At 47.1% G+C, this 18,902-nt stretch overlaps 2 non-coding genes across 2 annotated transcripts; both read left to right on the top strand.

Annotated features, from left to right (window-relative positions):
- Nucleotides 1–17,865: 17,865 nt before the first annotated feature.
- On the top strand, nt 17,866–17,938 carry TRNAA-AGC (transfer RNA alanine (anticodon AGC)). The gene has a single exon. It is a non-coding gene; the product is annotated as a tRNA-Ala (tRNA).
- A 711-nt stretch (nt 17,939–18,649) lies between these two features.
- TRNAA-AGC (transfer RNA alanine (anticodon AGC)) lies at nt 18,650–18,722 on the top strand. The gene has a single exon. It is a non-coding gene; the product is annotated as a tRNA-Ala (tRNA).
- The last annotated feature ends 180 nt before the right edge of the window (nt 18,723–18,902 follow it).

Here is an 18,902-nt window from a genome sequence, read left to right as displayed (position 1 = left end):
GGTATACCTTAACGTAAAATGGGAAAGAAAACCCCTAAAGTACCTCGATGTACCCTTGGACAGCTATCACGACAACGCGGATTACTGGAAAGGTGAAGCAGAAACCCTCAGGCGAAAAACAAATGCCTGGGGTGGTCGGGATCTGTCTATATTCGCACGTGCGACTGTATGCAACATGTGTTTGATATCGAAAATCTGGTATGTCATGCAAGTTATCTGTATGTCACGCATCAATGTACAGAAGCTTCACAAGATTTTTGCCGTGTTTGTGTGTAAATTGCCGTGGCAACGTACAAGCCGGTCTAATTTATTCCAGTCCGTTAGCAATGGCGGACTCGGTTTATGTCATTTATTTATTAGACAAGTTGTCTCTCGGTTTATTTTCCTTCGCGATAAAAGAAACAAATTTCTGCAAACAGTGAAAAAAGTAAGGCTGTCATCACGCATCCCAGATTTTGATGTCTACAAACAGTGATATGTGCCGATATGTGACTGGTTTTTTGAGAAAAGTTATACAGTATTTTGAGTTTTTGAAAGTGCGCTTTTCGCTGGAATATCTTGCCACTGTTAAGCGGAAAATCTGTACAGGGATCTCCATGATGTCTCGTTCCCAACACCTTTGTGCAGATCTATGTTCAATGGAGGACCCGGACAGGACGTTTTGAAAAGGGTCAAAAGGGTGAAAGTAGAAGCAGGGGCAAACACTTTCTTTTTTAAATTGCATTCCGGGACTCTCCCCGTAAAGCAATGGCTAGCGGACAAGGGAATCGATGTACCATGGACAACCAATTGTTTACTTTGTAAAACACCTGAGACAATAGACCATGTGTTTATTCATTGCTGGGACGCTGTCTTTTATTGGGACATACTTCAAAGAACATTGAAAAAAGATCTCCCCGTTACAAGCCATGGCATTCGTTTTCTCTGTGTGGATGATGACGACGGCATACCATACGACATGGTTATGTTAATTAGCCTCCACAGCATCTGGCAGACCACAATGGCTTACAGACATCTTGACCTGAACATACGTCCTGTCCGGGAGAACTTCATTGCAAATATGCGGTATATCACTGAGGTGTATAAACAACAAGAAGAACCTCCCAGCTGGCTAACAATGTTAGAGGAATTGTGCAACCTGAAAAAATTTTAATGTGAGCACTTCGGATCAAATATTGGTCCAAGTGTATTTTATCATTCATGTTTCTGTGTGAACACCTGTAAACGAAAAACAAGTCATAAAGAGCTACGGGTGTAGCTCAGATCACTCCACATTCGGCTTCGGTGGGAGACGGACGTGTGATGGCTCGCTCCATGCGAGGTGCTTCGGCGGCCGCTGCTGGCCGCGGTGTCAGGTTCTCTTCTGCACCATCGAATTACCGGTTTTTGTTGCCTACATTGCCATCGGGTGACAGTATGGAAGAGTGTGTGTTTCTGCACGGGGATTTGGAAAAAAGACCATACCGGTTGGAATACTTTCGGGCCCCGTTGGAAGAAGTGGGACTCATCAAGGCGATCACTGGCATTGGAGCCTTCCAGATGAATCACATCTGGCTGGCGAAGATGTGAAGCAAGGATGACAAAGAAGCATTACTCAAAACAGGTGGACTCCGAGTCAAGGGTGGCTTCTGTGCTATCATCGACCCTATCCAACATGATGTAACCATGAAAATCCACTGGGTTGACTTTGTGGTCCCGAATGAGAGCATTCGACAAGCGTTAGGTGAGTTTGGTGAAGTTCTGGAGGTTTCCAACGACAACTGGACCGTCGCGGGCTTTGAACACGCGATATCGACGACGAGGGTGGTGCGACTGAAACTGAAGGAAGGCGTAGTGCTAGAAGACTTGCCGCACCTTTTTAAGATTGGAGGGGGCACCGTTCTTCTTGTGGCCCCGGGTCGGGCTCCGCTTTGCCTAAGATGTCACATGCAAGGACATATACGACGAGACTGCCAGACTCCCCGCTGTGGTGTATGCCGAGGGTTTGGACATGAAATTCAAGATTGCGTCAGAAGTTATGCCAGAGTTACGAAGATCGTGCTGCCAACAGACGACGCCCAAGATAATCTAATGGACGTCGAAGAAGCTGAGAAGTTGGCCCCTGGCAGCAACGCCGTGGGACCCGACGCCACGGTTCAGGCAACTGGAGAAGAGACAGCCGACGCGACAACGCAAGACGGCAAAGACTCAACGAAAGAATCCGAGGAGTTGGCCGCAACAGGCGGCCAGCAGGACATTCAAGAATCGATGGAGGAAGACATGGGTACCAGTGGCGATATCGCTACGCCAAAAGCCAGCACAAATTCTCCGGAAGCGACCAAGGGACGCGGCAAGCGTTACCGAGTGGAGAGCACGGAACGGAACCTAAAACGCCCGGAGCGTCTGTGGCATCGCGTCACGGGCGCTAAGAGTAAAAAAATATGCCCTCGAAACCCGGTCGGCGTCATCGTTGCCGGTTCGGGGACAGGATCGAGACGCGTAAGACCCCGGTTTTTCCACTGCATGGTATACGAGACAGGGTAAGCGCAGCATTGTAGTTTTCATATTTGTCATCAACATGGCTAGCATGACTGCGCCTTTACGCATTGGTACGCTGAATGTACGTGGTCTAGGAACGCGTCGCAAACAGTACCAGTTGAAACGCTTGATGCAAGAAAAAGACCTTGACTTGCTCGCGGTCCAGGAGACTAAAGTTAGTACTGAGGACGCGACTGATAGCTTGGTAGCCGGTTTTTCATTGCGGTACAATGCATGTGAGAGCTATGCAGTGGGAGCATCAGCCGGATGTATTATTTTTGTCAAGAACTCTCTTGGTATTGTAGTGAAAGAGGTCAAAAGTTGCCAACATGGGCGTTTTGTTTTGTGTGACTTTTGTTACGGGAACACTAAAGTCAGAGTTATCTGTGTATACGCACCTACAAATTCGAGAGACAGATGTTTGTTTTTTCCGGAAATGCAAGCGTACTTTGAATGTCAGAAATGGGTGATTCTGTTGGGTGACTTCAATTGTGTTTTAACCTAAGAAGATTGCACGTATACTGCTAAATTAGGTGATGAAAACGTTGGTTTGCTTAGAGACAGCCGTAATAAGTAGTTTTTACATGACGTAGCTCCGTTTGCGATGGGTGGCAGTCGCCAACACTTCACACATTTTCAAGGTTTGAGTCACGCTTGACTGGATCGAGCATATGTTTGTTCTGAGATAGTACCTTTATGTCAGAACTATAACGTTTATGCTGTTTCCTTCAGTGATCATTGCTTAGTTTCGTTTGAGATAGGTAGAAAGTGCAAAAAGAAGGTTGTATGGGAAACATGGAAACTGAATACTAAGATAATTACGCACGAAGGTTTTGTAGATAACACAAAGAAGGAAATCGAGAATTTTTTCCAAAACTCAGAAAGGAGTGCCACGGAAAGATGGGAATTATTTAGGCAAAAGATAAAAATGAACGCAATAGAGTGTGGTTGCTACATGCAGTATCAATCTCGAAAACAGGAACGTGAGCTACGGGCAGAGCTAAATGATTTGGTGAATATTGAAGCAGAAAACCCGGGCTTATTCACACATCAACTGCAGGTTGTCAAAAACAAAATAGAATGTCTTGAAGAAGATAAATATAAAGGCGCAAATATACGAGCAAGAGCTGAGAGATTCCTCGTGGGTGAAGCCCCGACAAAGCGAGCCTTGTCAGATGAAAAGGCATATGCGTGAGCTCACGACATACTAGAGATAGAATGGAATGGTAAAATATTGAAAGAACATAAAGATATTATAAAAGCTTTTGAAAACTATTATCAGGACTTGTTTGCTTATCGCGAACCAAAGGAGCCGGGTTTTGTAGATGAGTTCTTGATAGAAATGCCGACACTTAATGCTGAGAACACAAATTTATTGGAAATGTCTATTAGTATAGGGGAAATTGAGAAGGCTATCGATGATCTTGGCATGGGCAAACACCTGGTCGAGATGGCATTAATGCCGCCTTTTACAAGGCGTTCAAGGAGGATATGGCCGCTGCATTGCATGAGGTTTTTTCAGAGTCTTTATATCGCGGAACTCTGCCCCCATCGTTTAATCGAGCACACACCGTGCGGATTCCTAAAGGGAAAGAGCAACATGTTTTACGCAAAGTGACAGGATACAGGCCAATCACGCTAACAAACGTAGATTATAAGGTGTTTATGAAAGTTCTGACTAGGAGGTTCCAAGGAGTTATATACAAGTTGGTCGGGTCACATCAGACTTGCGGCATCAAGCGTAGGAGCATATTCACGAATATTCATGTTGCCAGGAGCATTTTGGAGTATTGTGACGCTGCGCTTCTAAAAGTAGCTATGTTGCAAATTGATCTAGCCAAGGCTTTCGACATGGTTCCACACAATATACTCTTCATGCTAGCTGAGTACGCTGGTCTTGGTGCGATCATATGTAAAGGTATTAGATTGGCATACAAAAGTTCAACCACCAATTTATTTGTAAATAGAGAACTCTCACAGCGCATACAAGTACTTTCCTCCGTGCGCCAGGGGTGTCCTTTAAGTCCTTTGCTCTTCGCTCTATTTTTGAAACCATTGTGTCAGAAAGTGATTCACCATGCAGGGATTAATGGTTTCAGGTTGCAGTCATGTGAAGTGCGTGTTTTGGCATACGCCGACGATATTGCTTTTTTGCAGTTGATAGAGAGAGTGTCACTTCGTTATTAAAAATCACTCAAAGGTTTTGTGACACGAGTGGAAGTTTAATGAACAAAGAGAAAAGCATTGGTTTATGGCATGGTAATTGGGACCTTACGCCCAGTTCCTTTGGAAATATTCAGTGGCTCACGAGAACTAGTCGTTACCTAGGGGTACCGTTGGACAGGTATCAAGACAATGAAGCATTTTGGCTTGGAAAGGCTGAAGAACTGCGCGCGACCGCCGAAGGATGGGACGGTCGTGGCTTATGAATTTTCTCTTGGTCAGCTGTATGCAACGTGTCTTTGGCTGCTAAATTTATGTACTATTTGCAAGTACTTAGTTGTAAGCGTAAAATCATTCACAAAGTTCAGAGGATATTCGCCGCGTTCATCTGGAGCTCTACGTGGGAGAGAACATCTTGAACAAACTTGTTTCGGCGAGTTAAGCAAGGAGGGCTGTCTCTGTGCCATCTGTTTCTTAACCAAGTAATAACGTTTCCTGCTCATTAGAGACCAGAGAGACTCGTTTTTACGTTCTTTATTTCAAAAAACGCTGTCACACCACATGCCTGACTTCTTTGTATCTCCAGACAGGCGAGAACGACACACCTTGTCACCGTTCTTGCGCGAAGTTGTGTTCTCATATCGTTTCTTAAGGGCGAGGTTTTCGATAGATTACCTAACTAATGTGAAAAGAAAGTGCCTTATGAAAGACCTAATACAGAATGTTTTTCCTGTGCCCCTGTACCGTTCAAGGTACGAAAAATCATATGGTCATGACGTACTAAAGCGAGTGAAAAACATGTGTATACCACCAAATGTGAAAACCTTCTTTTTTAAAGTTTATACGGGAACCTTGCCAGTAAAAACGTGGCATGAAGAGAGAGGGATGTATGTACCATGGGGAAGCAGCTGTCTCCTGTGTAACAAACCTGAGACCATTGAACATGTGTTTATTAATTGTAAGAACGCTATTTTCTTTTGGGACATTTTACAGAGGACTTTAAAAAAAAGATTTACCTCTTACTTCATATGGAATTCGTTTTTTGCCTTGTGATAGTTCTGTGCAATATTTAGATGTTATATTTTTACTTGGTCTTCATTCGGTTTTAAAAAAAGGCCGCCAGGGGGCTGAGGTGTGTAGTCGCACCTCACATGGGCTCCTGCTCTTTTTGCTCTTTTTTGTGCAACCTTGCCTGGACACTGCTCGCGTTTAGTGACCTGGGATTCCTCACGTTGCAAGGCATCGTTTGACACCAGACTCATTGCAGTGAGTGTATTTTTTACAAGATATTGAACTCTAAACATATTGTGCCTGCTCGCTGGGACGCGCCAAGGAATTCAGAGGACGCGCTGCAGGCGAACGCCGCTGTGGACCGGCCTGCGAAACGAGCTGGACGCCAGCGTCTCGTAGGTGCACGAGCACACTGCTCGCGCAACACAGAGACGAAGCGTCTGAGGTAAAGAGCTAGCGCTCTCATGGAAACGCCGACGTCTAACCCACGTCAAGAAAACCCGAGTACGATGCAAGTTGACAACACGGAGGGTAACTCAAGAACGGCATCACAATGGACGTTTGATGAAAATAGTGGCAAAACGACAGGCAAAGCCCACATTGAGTGGCTTCAAGCTGGCCGTAAAGGCAGGTCAGCCAAAGAAGTAAAGTCAGCCGAAGAACGAGCTACGCAACCTGTGAAGCCAGACGCCGAATCTCAACCGCACCGTCAACGCAGCACTAGGATGCGGCCATTCCCTACTGATGACTTCAAAATTGTATTCCGCCCGCAATCAGGACTAGATCTTTCAAAACGAACACTCATCGAGGTTACACATGCCATCGGAAGATCCAGTGGCTTGGCCCAGCAGGACTTCTATGACCATGTGCGAGTGCAGGTGCAAAAAGTAGAGAATGTGATCATCGCAAGCACAGCAAGTACTGAACGAGCTTCCAAACTGCAAAGTATAAATGCTATACAGCTCGGTGGAGTAATATATCAAGTGAATCCGCACATTCGACACCCTGATGATGTGTGCCGCGCAGTGAGCAGTGATCTACGGCCTCGAACCAGGAAGAAGCCCCACAGAGATTGTTGCAGGACTTCGCGTAGACCCAAGATACCACGTCCTTGGCGCGCGCATGCTGGGATCTTCCACAGCTGCAGTTATCACTTTCGACGGGCAGCACGTTCCTTTTTACGTGACGTACCTCAGTGGAGACTACCGATGCAAGCCATTCCGGAAGTCCATCCAATATTGCCGAACCTGTGGTGCCCTAGGTCACCGACAAGACATCTGCCCTCAGCCGAAAGCGAAGTTCTGCTACAAATGCGGCCACGACAAAGACACAGAACCACATGACTGCCAACCGATGTGCAAGATCTGCGGAGAAGACCATGAGACTGCTGGAAAGGAATGCAAGATACTCCGCAGCAACCCCCCTCCTTATCAAGTAAGACGCCATTAGCTCGATAACGCCCGCGCCCGTGAGAATCACTGGAGTGCTTGCACCAATGATTTACCCGAGTCAGTTATCACACCAGAAATTTCACGGGCCCCCTCTTTTCCCCCAAAATTTGACCGAAGTCACTCTCGCTCTAAGAAAAAAGGTCGCTCTGGATCGCGCACGCCATCACGGTCTCGCTCCGTTGGGGGAATCAGTTACGCCGCCGCGGTGACCGGTAGTGACGGGCCCAGTTCTCTAAATACTACAAGTGCCTCGACCATCTCGCCTGCTCAGACAGCGACCATCCAGGCTCTAGAAAATAAAGTCCAAGATCTACAACGGAGGGTACAACAACGCCCACCAGCCGAGTGTAGCACACTAGAACTTGACGACAGCATACTGAAACAGACGGAAGCCAGAATAATGAAGCGGGTAGAAGAAAGGCTGCAAGCACATGAAGCGAAGATGCTCGACCTCGTCGAACGACGCCTTGAAGCTTTCGAGAAAGCCCTCACTGCGAAAATCCTCGCATCCATAGACACAACCATAGAGAAAGTGGTTACAAAAAGTATGGAAAAGGTAGACCCACTGACCCGTACTGTAAGCACGCTCGACGCCAAGCTTGATGGCTTCATGGCACAACAGCGTAACTTCATAACATATGCATACAAAAATTTCGTTACCCATGAGCAGCTGGTGGAGCAATCAGGGACCAAGCGGAAAGAGCGAAAAACTTTAGGGTATGAAACTGCAGCGGAAATTCGATCTACAGCACCAAACGACCGGCACCAGGCGGGAATCAACTGCCAGAATGGCAGCTCCCACACATAGACAGTCTGAGCCACTCCCCACTCTTCGAATTTGGCACTGGAATTGCAGATCCTACAGACCTCGTTCTGCAAACTTGCAAGAATATGTTAAAACAAATAATCCAGATATGATCGCGTTGCAGGAAACCCACACAGAAAAAGATCAAGCTCCCTGGCTACAGCACTTTCACATGCACACCCCGCACCGCAATTCTAGTCAAGAAGACTCTAACCACACAGGCTCATGAAATTGAAGACATTGGCATCGAATACACCATCGTGGAGATAATCCCCACTCGGAAGACTCAACAAAGCTTATACCTGGCCAACATTTACAGTCCTCCGCGGGAGCAGTTACACCAATACGACCACTTCGTCCACGAGCTCCGTCAAATGGTTAACGGCAACCGACTCGTCATAGTTGGGGACTTCAATGCTCCACACGCGGCCTGGGGCTATCACAGCACCACCAAGAAGGGGGCGCGTGTTCACGACGCTGCGCAGCAACACGGTCTGACGCTGTTGAATGACTAGCTCCATCCAACCCGAGTTGGCAACAGCGTCTCGAGGGATACTAATCCTGATCTCACGTTCGCTAGAGACGTGCACAACGCGACATGGACAAGGCTACCAGACACTCTAGGGAGTGACCATCACATAATTCAAATATAGGTCGAACAGGCTCACCGCTCGCTCAAGACAGGAAAAGCTCGGCTCACAGACTGGACCGCCTACAGGAATGAGCTTGATGATGATTCGACTATCGAAGACATTGAAGCCTGGTTAAACAGTATTGTAAGTGTTGCTGACGGACATACCAAAACGATAGACTTGAACGAGGACAATCCGACAGTCGATAATCATCTCCTTCACCTATGGGAAGCTCGAAGATCACTTATTAAACGATGGCAACGACAAAAGCTCAACCGCAAGCTGAAGCGCCGCATCGCCGTACTCACTAGACAGGCACAGGAGTACGCCGAAAACCTTGCGAGCCAGAACTGGCGGTCCTTCTGCGACAAACTACAAGGGACATTGAGCACAAAGAATACTTGGCGCATTCTTCGAGCCCTGATTGACGACACCCACACCAAAACTAACCAAAGAAATACAATTCAGCGGCTCATACACTACTATGAGGGCACAGAGCACCAGTTACTCCAAGAACTTCAAGCAAAACTTTGTGGCTCGGTGAACCAGCAAGCTACCTCCATCAACAATTCGACGCCCAGGGAGTACCAAGAAGCACCGAACGAAGCACTAGACCAGCCTTTCACGCTGGCAGAGCTACACGCGGTCCTTGCTAAGCTTACGCGCAACACGAGCCCGGGAAAAGACGGAGTGACCAATAAGCACCTACGACAGCTACTGCCCCGGGCGTTGACGGTGCTCCTTCGGCACTATAACGACTGCTGGAGGGAGGGCGAGCTACCACAAGCCTGGAAGCACTCAGAGGTGACCATGGTACCCAAGCCAAACAAGCCAATCTCGATTGCGAATCTTCGTCCCGTTTCTCTTACATCTTGCGCTGGGAGACTCTTTGAGCACATGGTGAACGAGCGGCTCACCACACATCTCGAAGTCAATGGTCACTATCCGAACACCATGTTCGGCTTCCGCCAAATGCTCAGCGCACAAGACGTCCTCTTGCAGATAAAGGAAGATATTCTTCTCCGTTTGAGCAAGCACAGTAAGTCATCTGTTCTAGCTTTGGACGTAAAGGGCGAATTTGACAATGTGAGCCACGAAGCCATTCTGCGTAGCCTGGAAGATGTCGGCTGCGGTGCCAAGACATACGCCTATATGCTGGCTTTCCTCACCAACCACACTGCCACTGTAGGGATTGCGAATATCAGGAGCGAGCTTTTTCAACTCCCTAGCAAAGGCACGCCGCAGGGCTCAGTGATATCACCAGTGCTTTTCAACTTGGCCCTCCTTAAGCTCCCACGTCTCTTGGACGCTGTCCCTGAGATACATCACGAGTTCATGATGATAAGGGGCGCGAAAAAAACGACACACAACAGAGAAGAAGTACACGGGACGACGCGCTACTAGCAACAGTTGCTAGTAGCGCGTCGTCCCGTGTACTTCTTCTCTGTTGTGTGTCGTTTTTTTTCGCGCCCCTTATCATCATGAACCAGCACCAACTCGCCCAACTTTTTACTTTACATCACGAGTTATACGGCGATGATATCACTATGTGGACAAGAGGTTCAAGCACGGGTGAACAGGAGGACCGACTTCAAGAGGCGGTTAACATCACTGAAGGATGTCTCAAGACCTGCGGCCTCCAATGTGCTCCGGAAAAGTCGGAACTGTTAGTACTTGCGGCACGCACGCGGGGTAGACCACCAAGCTACGACACTCCTGACCACAAGTCTTTCTACAGGGAGTCCAAATACCACAAGTTGACACGCTTCGAGTCCTTGGACTACACATACATGAAGATGGGTCTGGCTCCGCTGCCCTACCCCGGCTGCAGAACACTGTGACACAGCTCACCCACCTAATCCGAAGGGTGGCTAATCGCCGCAGTGGCTTCAAAGAGCACGACACCCTAAAAATGGTACAAGCTCTCCTTTACAGCCGCATAACGTACGGAACTCCCTACCTCAACCTGAGGAGAGCGGAGAAACAAAAACTTAATCTGCTGATACGAAAGGCTACAAAGCTTGCCCTAGGACTGCCGCCAGCCGCCTCCACTGACCGACTGCTTCGCATGGGAGTTCATAATACGTGGGAAGAACTTACCGAAGCACACCTCATCAACCAGGTCGAGAGACTCAAGCTGTCACTCACAGGGCAAGCCGTCCTTCGATGCACAGGATACCAGACCACTCTAGAACCCAACGAAAAACGCAAAGGCAAAATACCGTCACAGCTGCGAGAAAGCCTTGAAATTCAGCAGATCCCTCGGAACATGCATGCTCAACATCACCGAGAAAGGCGGCTCGCCAGGGTTAACATGATCCGGAAAAAACATGGCGATGACCTGCAGGCGCGATACGTGGACGCAGCCAAATATACGAGACGTAATGCCTTCGCGATTACCGTCGCCGATTACAAGGGCGCGGTACTGGCATCGGCGACTATCCTCGCCAAACGTGCGGAAACAGCTGAAGAGGCTGCTATAGCACTCGCCACCCAGAAGTGAGGATCCCATCGTGGTCTTTACCGACTCACAAACAGCGGCATGGAACTACCTGAAAGGCAGGGTCTCCACGGTGGCGATTAGGCTACTAAAGCGCATGGACAATCCTCCTCTCTACACATGCATCGTGTGGATTCCGGGTCATGAAAGTCTCGAGGGAAATGAAGCGGCACACACCGCAGTCCGCGAATGCGTCAACCGGGCATTCCCATACAAGATCCGAGGCACCTCCCACTCAACAACAGAATCAGAGACAAGAGAAGCCATACCACTAACGTACCATGCATTACTGCAACATTATCGGCTCGAACGCAGGTTATACCCCCCGCCACATTCAAAACTCACAAGAGACGAAGGAACTGACTATAGGCGTCTTCAAAGTAACACGTTCACACACGGCGTACTATTGCACCATATGAGGCCAACGTTGCACAGCTGTATCTGCCCTCACTGCAATGTGGCAGACACTCTGGCGCACCTCCTACTGCAGTGCAAAGTAAGCGTCCCAAGACTACGAGCAGCAGCACCAGATGCGGACCAAGACCTCCTCAGTGAAGCGTGGGAGGCTGCGATCTCCCAGCCGGACCTGGTCGAGCAGCGTCAACTCGTCGCTCGAGCTCGGCGGGCTGTCCAAGCGAGAGGGTTCCTGGAATAAGAGACCCTCCCACCTTCACTCACAAGCTTCTTTCAATAAATGTTTTCTCTCTCTCTCTCTTCATTCGGTTTGGCGTAGTATGCTATCGTACAGACTCTGTGATGTGAGAGTTCTATCCGTTAATGAGTGTTTCGTGGAAGCTGTTATAAAAGTTCGAGATGTGTATAAGACTACCAACTGTGTTGAAGATGTAATATCTTTGTTTGACGCGTTGTCACGCATGAAACACGTGTGATACTGATTGTCATATTAGCTTGACCTGTATTCAAGAAGGCAATAAAGAAAAAAACGGGTATAGCTCAGATGGTAGAGCGCTCGCTTAGCATGCGAGATGTACTGGGATTGATACCTAGCACCTCCAGACTTATTTTATTCATTGCAGTGGCAAGTCATGTTTCGCTTGATTTATAAAACAAAACAACGCGCGATAGAAGCAGTGGCCGACGCGAGAAAAGCAGCTCTCAGCTGATGCGGCTTCCCTTTTTCTCCACATTATTCGTCACGTAATTACCGATCAGCTTGAGAGCATAAACCTTGACTCTCCGTCACGGGTGTAGCTCAGTTGGTAGAGCGCTCGCTTAGCATGCGAGAGGTACTGGGACCGATACCCAACACCTCCAGACTTTTTTTTTCATTCATTGCAGTGGCAAGTCATGTTTCGCTTGATTTATAAAGCAAAACAACGCGCAATAGAAGCAGTGGTCGACGCGAGAAAACCAGCTCTCAGCTGACGCAGCTTCCCTCTTTCTCCACAATATTCGTCACGTAATTACCGACCAGCTTGAGAGCATAAACTTTGACACTCCGTCGCGGGTGTAGCTCAGACATTCTGCTTCTGGTCACCGACGCGTGCGGACGCAGGATGGCAGGCTCGTCAAGAGCTGTTACAGCGGCCGACGCTGGCCGTGGTTTCTCGTGCACATCACTTCCCAAGGACTACCGTTTAATTCTGCCACCACTGCCCTCAGGAGAAGGACTCAGACGCACGTTGGTTCTGCACTGCGACATCGCAGCGCGTCCGTACGGGATTAATGGCTTCCGAAAGTAGCTCAAAGAACTAGGCATCATTCAAGAGGTGAGTGGCATAGGAGCGTATCAGATGTCGCACGTCTAGCTTCTTAACATGAAGACAGATGAGGCCAAGAAGACACTTCTGGACGCTGGCCTACTCTCCGTGAAAGACCGCCCCTGCGTCGTCGTCGACCCAGAGAAGCAAGAGGTGCATCTCAAGTTGCATTGGCTAGCCTTTGATGTCAACGCAGAGACTGTACGGCGTGCTTTCCGGGAGTACGGTGAAGTGAAAGAAGTTATCAGCGACAAGTGGAGAGACGAAAACTTCGAAGAAGTTGAGTCAACCACAAGATTCGTTCGGCTATTAGTTAAAGAAGGCGTTACTATGGATCGCATACCCCACCAGATGCGTCTCGGGAGCGGCACGGCACTGGTGGTCGTGCCAGGAAGAGCGCCGCTGTGCCTTCGTTGCCGGAACACGGAACACATTCGTCGCGACTGCAGGGTGCCTAGGTGCGCTGGTTGTCGCGCCTTTGGGCACGAGCAGGCTGATTGTACTCGTACCTATGCCAGTGCAGCAAGTCGAGCAACAAATGCCGACCACACTGAATTGCTCATGGATGAAGAGGATGCAGACAGGGCCGCGGTGTCGAAGGCAGGAGTGGAGGCGTCTCATGCAGTGGCGACCAGCGAGAAAGAGATGGAGACACTTAAGCAAGACACAGATGAAAATACGGTTATGGGCACTCCAACGCAACGGCGTTCGACTCGGATAGAAACCCAACACAAGGCTGAACCAGGCATCAAGTCCGACGCTACTTCGGACATGGATACAGTCGAAACTACGCCAGTAAAGCGACGCCTGAATGAGGGAGACGCGGCGTCCCAGCAGCGTCTGACCCAGGTAAATCAAGGGCAGTGGCGAGTGGCTGGCTCCAAAAAGTCTCGGGGTGCTCTCCGCCTGCGTTCGTCATCGCTTTCACGCGGCGGCGACGGGACGACGCCTTGAGCGTCGGCCGAACAGTGGGTTAGGTGTTGGTAAGGTAAGCGTCTTTCGCTCGGCTTTCTCTCATCACGATGGCGACGATTAGATTGGCGACGCTAAATGTACGTGGGCTTTCTGCAACGTATCAGGCGGCAAAGCCAGCTTTACCGCCTGATTATAGAAAAAGATCTAGACATCGTCGCTGTACAGGAAACTAAAGTAGAGAGTGAAGAGCACGCTGAGCGAATGGTGCAGCCTTTCACAAGACTGTTTGATGTGTGCGTTTGTCACGCGGTGGGTACATCTGCAGGTTGCCTCTTGTTAATTCGGAAGAGCCTTAATGCGAAAGTGGAGTCTGTAACTGCCTGCGAGGTGGGTCGTTTCATTATATGTGATTTATCCTTACCAAGAGAAAAATGGAGAGTAATCTGTGTGTACGCACCCACTGTGATTCAAGATCGAAAGGAGTTTTTTGAAAAACTTGATGTGTATTTGAAATGTGAACGTAAACTAATTTTGGCCGGGGATTTCAACTGCGTTTGTTCGAGTATAGATAAATCAAGTTCGAGGCCAAACAGAGATTTAAGCACTGCCGTTCTAATCGATATGGTGGCGAAAGCTCAGCTAGAAGACGTGGGTGAATGTCTTTGCAGTGGAAAAGGGGTTACGTTTACCCATTTTCAGCGTACAAGCCTTGCTATACTTGACAGAATATACGTGTCTTCCGAAATCATTCCTTCGTGCCATGATTACAGAGTTACACCTGTTACGTTTAGTGATCATTGTTTGGTTTCATTCTCAGTGGGTAAACATAAAAGGAATAACAATCATTTCTCTAGGGACCTCTGGAAATTTAATGTAAAGCTACTAAAGGATGAAGAGTTTAATCGCATTTTTCTAGAGGGCATAGAAGACTTAGCAAATAGAGCACTTGAATCCTGGGGACATAAGTGGGAAATATTTAAACAGACCTTTAAACTGAAAGCACTTGAGAGAGCCAGTATCCTGAGACATGCTGAAAAAGAACTTGAACTGTGCTTGCTTGAAAACTTGCAACAGTTAGTAGCCGATGAATGTACTCAGGCCGGAACATTTTCCGAGGAGATAAACATAACTAAACAGAAGTTAGAGTTGATAGACCAAGAACGTGATCGTGGAGCATTGATTCGAGCTCGAGCAGGAAACTTGGTAGCAGGAGAAATGCCAACAAAACGAGCTCTTGGAGCTGAGAAGAGACATGCCTGTAAAAATGAAATAAGAGAAATAGAATATAAAGGAACAAGGTGCCATACGAAAGAAGCAATATCCGGTGCTTTTTTCAAATATTACAAAGAGTTATTCACACCAACCAGTGTACACGCAGAACATTTCAATGGCGATTTCATTTCATTAATGCCAAGGCTTGATGATGAAAGAAAGAAGATTTTATAATTGCCTATAACAGAGCGAGAAGTTGAAAAAGCAATTGATAAGTTAAACAATGGTAAGTCTCCAGGACCAGATAGCTTGAGTGCTGTAGTGTACAAGGAATTGAAACACGTAGCTTCACCTATTTTGAGGGAGGTATTTAACGAGGCTTTTAAGTGTAAACAACTTCCACCATCGTTTTGGTCAGCCCACACGGTCTTAATACCTAAAACAGAAGATCCTGCGAAGTTAAAAAGTGTTACTGCATATAGACCAATTAGTCTAACTAATGTTGACTATAAAATATTGATGAAAATATTGGCCAGAAGACTCAAGACAGTTATGAAAAAACTGATTGGGCCCCACCAAACTTGTGGCATAAAGGGAAGGAAAATAATGACCAACATAAACATAGCACGATCAATCCTAGAAAGTTGTGACGCTATGCATCTCAATGTTGCCATGCTTCAAATTGACCTCGAAAAGGCATTTGATCGCGTGCCGCACGACTTGCTCCTTTCATTACTTGAGCACATTAACGTAGGGAGTTTGATTAGCGACGGAGTGCGCATGGCTTACACTGGATGCACGACAAGATTGGTATTAAATAAAACTGCGGGTGAGCGTATACCTGTGCTGCGGTCAGTGAGACAGGGTGTCCACTATCGCCCCTGCTTTTTGCTATTTTTATTGAACCTTCTGTTTACGTGTAATTAATAACCCTGGAGTAAGCGGCTTTAAATTGCATGAAGCTGAGGTTAGTCTCCTTGCATACGCAGAGGGTATTGCAGTTTTCTGCACAAATTATGAGAGTAAAATCTATGCTGTATACCGTGAAAACTTTTTGCCAGGCGAGTGGTAGTGCCGTGAACTGGGATAAGTGCCTTGGCTTCTGGCATGGGGAATAAGACGTCACGCCAAGAGTATTTCTAAACATTAAATGGCAGGAAACACCAGTGAAGCATTTAGGAGTGCCGCTGGAGTTCTATCATGACAGTGAATCGTATTGGAAAAAAGAAACACTGGCATTGCGCAATGATGTAGAAAAATGGAAAGGTTGGGGTATTTCGATATTCGCACGGGCCACAAGGTGCAACTTGTTTCTGGTGAGGCAGCTGTGGTACGTAATGCAGGTTTTGCACTGCAGTAGAATAAGTGTACAGAAAATACACAGAGTATTTCCAATTTTCATATGGAGCTCTGTATGGGAAAGATCAAGCCGCACAAACCTGTTCAGAAAAGTTAGAGATGGCGGGCTCGGATTAGTTCATTTGTACATGAGACAACTTGTTAATCGTTTCCCTTTTCTGCGTGATGTAGATGACCCCTTTTTGAGAACTGTTGTACAACTAAGGTTATCTCGAGTGCTGCCGGGATTTCTCGTATCATCATCAAATATGCAAGGGCCAATACAAGGGTATTTAAAGGAAGTTGTTTCGTCTTTCCGCTTTTTGTCAGTGAGATTTTCGTTAGAGTATCTAGCTGAAGTACCACGAAAAAAATTGTAAAAAGACCTTGTCCATGTCTTACTGCCTGTACCATTGTACCGTCAGCTATATTGTGCAGGACCAGGACAGTATGTTCTGAAACGTGTTAAAAGAATGCTTGTAGCGCCAGGGGTCAAAACTTTTTTCTTTAAATTACATACTGGTACCTTACCAGTTAAAACGTGGTTGCAAGGTAAGGGAATACTCGTGCCATGGAGCACAAATTGCCACTTATGTAATAAACCGGAAACATTTGAACACGTGGTTATAGATTGCTGGAGCGGGGTCTTTTTCTGGGACATACTGCAAAGAACATTGAAAAAAGAATTACCGTTAAATCCACATGGTATCCGTTTTCTTTCAATTAAAAGTAGGCAGGTGTACCTTATAATCTCACCATGCTTCTGGGCCTGCACAATATATGGAAAACCCGATGTGCCTTTGAAAACGTGGATGTAGAAGTGCTAGCTGTGCGACAATATTTTTGCAAATCTGTGTGCCATTATCTTGAAATGCTGAACAGCCAAGAGGATGTGCCAGACTGTATTGGGTGCATTGAGCGATTGTTACGAATGCCCAAGTATTGAATAATAGTCAGCCAAGAGCTGACGGTACCTCAATGAATTCTGTGGGTGTGTATTTTGTGACGCACTTGAATTTGGACCAATACGTAAATATGTAAAATGTGAACAGTCATGATATGCAAGGCAAAACAAAAGGGTGTAGCTCAGATGGTAGAGCGCTCGCTTAGCATGCGAGAGGTACTGGAATCGATACTCAGTAACTCCAGTCCTTTTTTTTTTATTCATTGCTACGACAGGTCATGTTTTGCTTGATTTATAAAACAAAAGAGCGCGCGATACAAGCAGCCGTCGACGCGAGAAAAGCAGTTCACAGTTTACGCGGCTTTCCTCTTTCTCCAAAATATTCGTCACGTAATTACCGATCACCTTCTGAGCATAACTATGGACTCTCCATCGGGGGTGTAGCTCAGATGATAGAGCACTCGCTTAGCATGCGAGAGTTACTGGGATCGATACCCAGCACCTCCAATCCTTTTTTTTTATTCATTGCTTTGGCTTGACATGTTTCGCTTGTTTTATAAAACAAAACAGCGCGCGATACAAGCAGCCGTTGACGCGAGAAAACTAGTTTTCAGTTGACGCGGCTTTCCTCTTTCTCCAAAATATTCGCCACGTAATTACCGATCAGCTTGTGAGCATAACTACGGACTCTCCATCGGGGGTGTAGCTCAGATGGTAGAGCGCTCGCTTAGCATGCGAGAGGTACTGGGATCGATACCCAGCACCTCCAGTCCTTTTTTTTTATTCATTGCTTTGGCAGGTCATGTTTTGCTTGTTTTATAAAACAAAACAGCGCGCGATACAAGCAGCCGTCGATGCGAGAAAACCAGTTCTCAGTTTACGCGGCTTTCCTCTTTCTCCAAAATATTCGTCACGTAATTACCGATCAGCTTGTGAGCAAAACTAAGGACTCTCCATCGGGGGTTTAGCTCAGATGGTAGAGCGCTCGCTTAGCATGCGAAAGGTACTGGGATCGACACACAGCACCTCCAGTTCTTTTTCTTAATAATTGCTTTGACAGGTCATGTTTCGCTTGTTTTATAAAACAAAACAGCGTGCGATACAAGCAGCCGTCGACGCGAGAAAACCAGTTCTCAGTTGACGCGGCTTTCCTCTTTCTCCAAAATATTCGTCACGTAATTACCGATCAGCTTGTGAGCATAACTATGGACTCTCCATCGGGGGTGTAGCTCAGATGATAGAGCGCACGCTTAGCATGCGAAAGGTACTGGGATCGACACACAGCACCTCCAGTTCTTTTTCTTAATAATTGCTTTGACAGGTCATGTTTCGCTTGTTTTATAAAACAAAACAGCGTGCGATACAAGCAGCCGTCGACGCGAGAAAACCAGTTCTCAGTTGACGCGGCTTTCCTCTTTCTCCAAAATATTCGTCACGTAATTACCGATCACCTTCTGAGCATAACTATGGGCTCTCCATCGGGGGTGTAGCTCAGATGGTAGAGCGCTCGCTTAGCATGCGAGAGGTACTGGGATCGATACCCAGCACCTCCAGTCCTTTTTTTAATTCATTGCTTTGGCAGGTCATGTTTTGCTTGTTTTATAAAACAAAACAGCGCGCGATACAAGCAGCCGTCGACGCGAGAAAACCAGTTCTCAGTTGATGCGGCTTTCCTCTTTCTCCAAAATATTCGTCACGTAATTACCGATCAGCTTGTGAGCAAAACTAAGGAC

This window comes from Rhipicephalus microplus, unplaced genomic scaffold (assembly GCF_043290135.1).
Source record: "Rhipicephalus microplus isolate Deutch F79 unplaced genomic scaffold, USDA_Rmic scaffold_45, whole genome shotgun sequence".
NCBI lineage: Eukaryota > Metazoa > Arthropoda > Arachnida > Ixodida > Ixodidae > Rhipicephalus > Rhipicephalus microplus.
The sequence above is the reverse complement of the archived record's forward strand: the minus strand, read 5'-3'. Positions and strand labels throughout refer to the sequence as shown.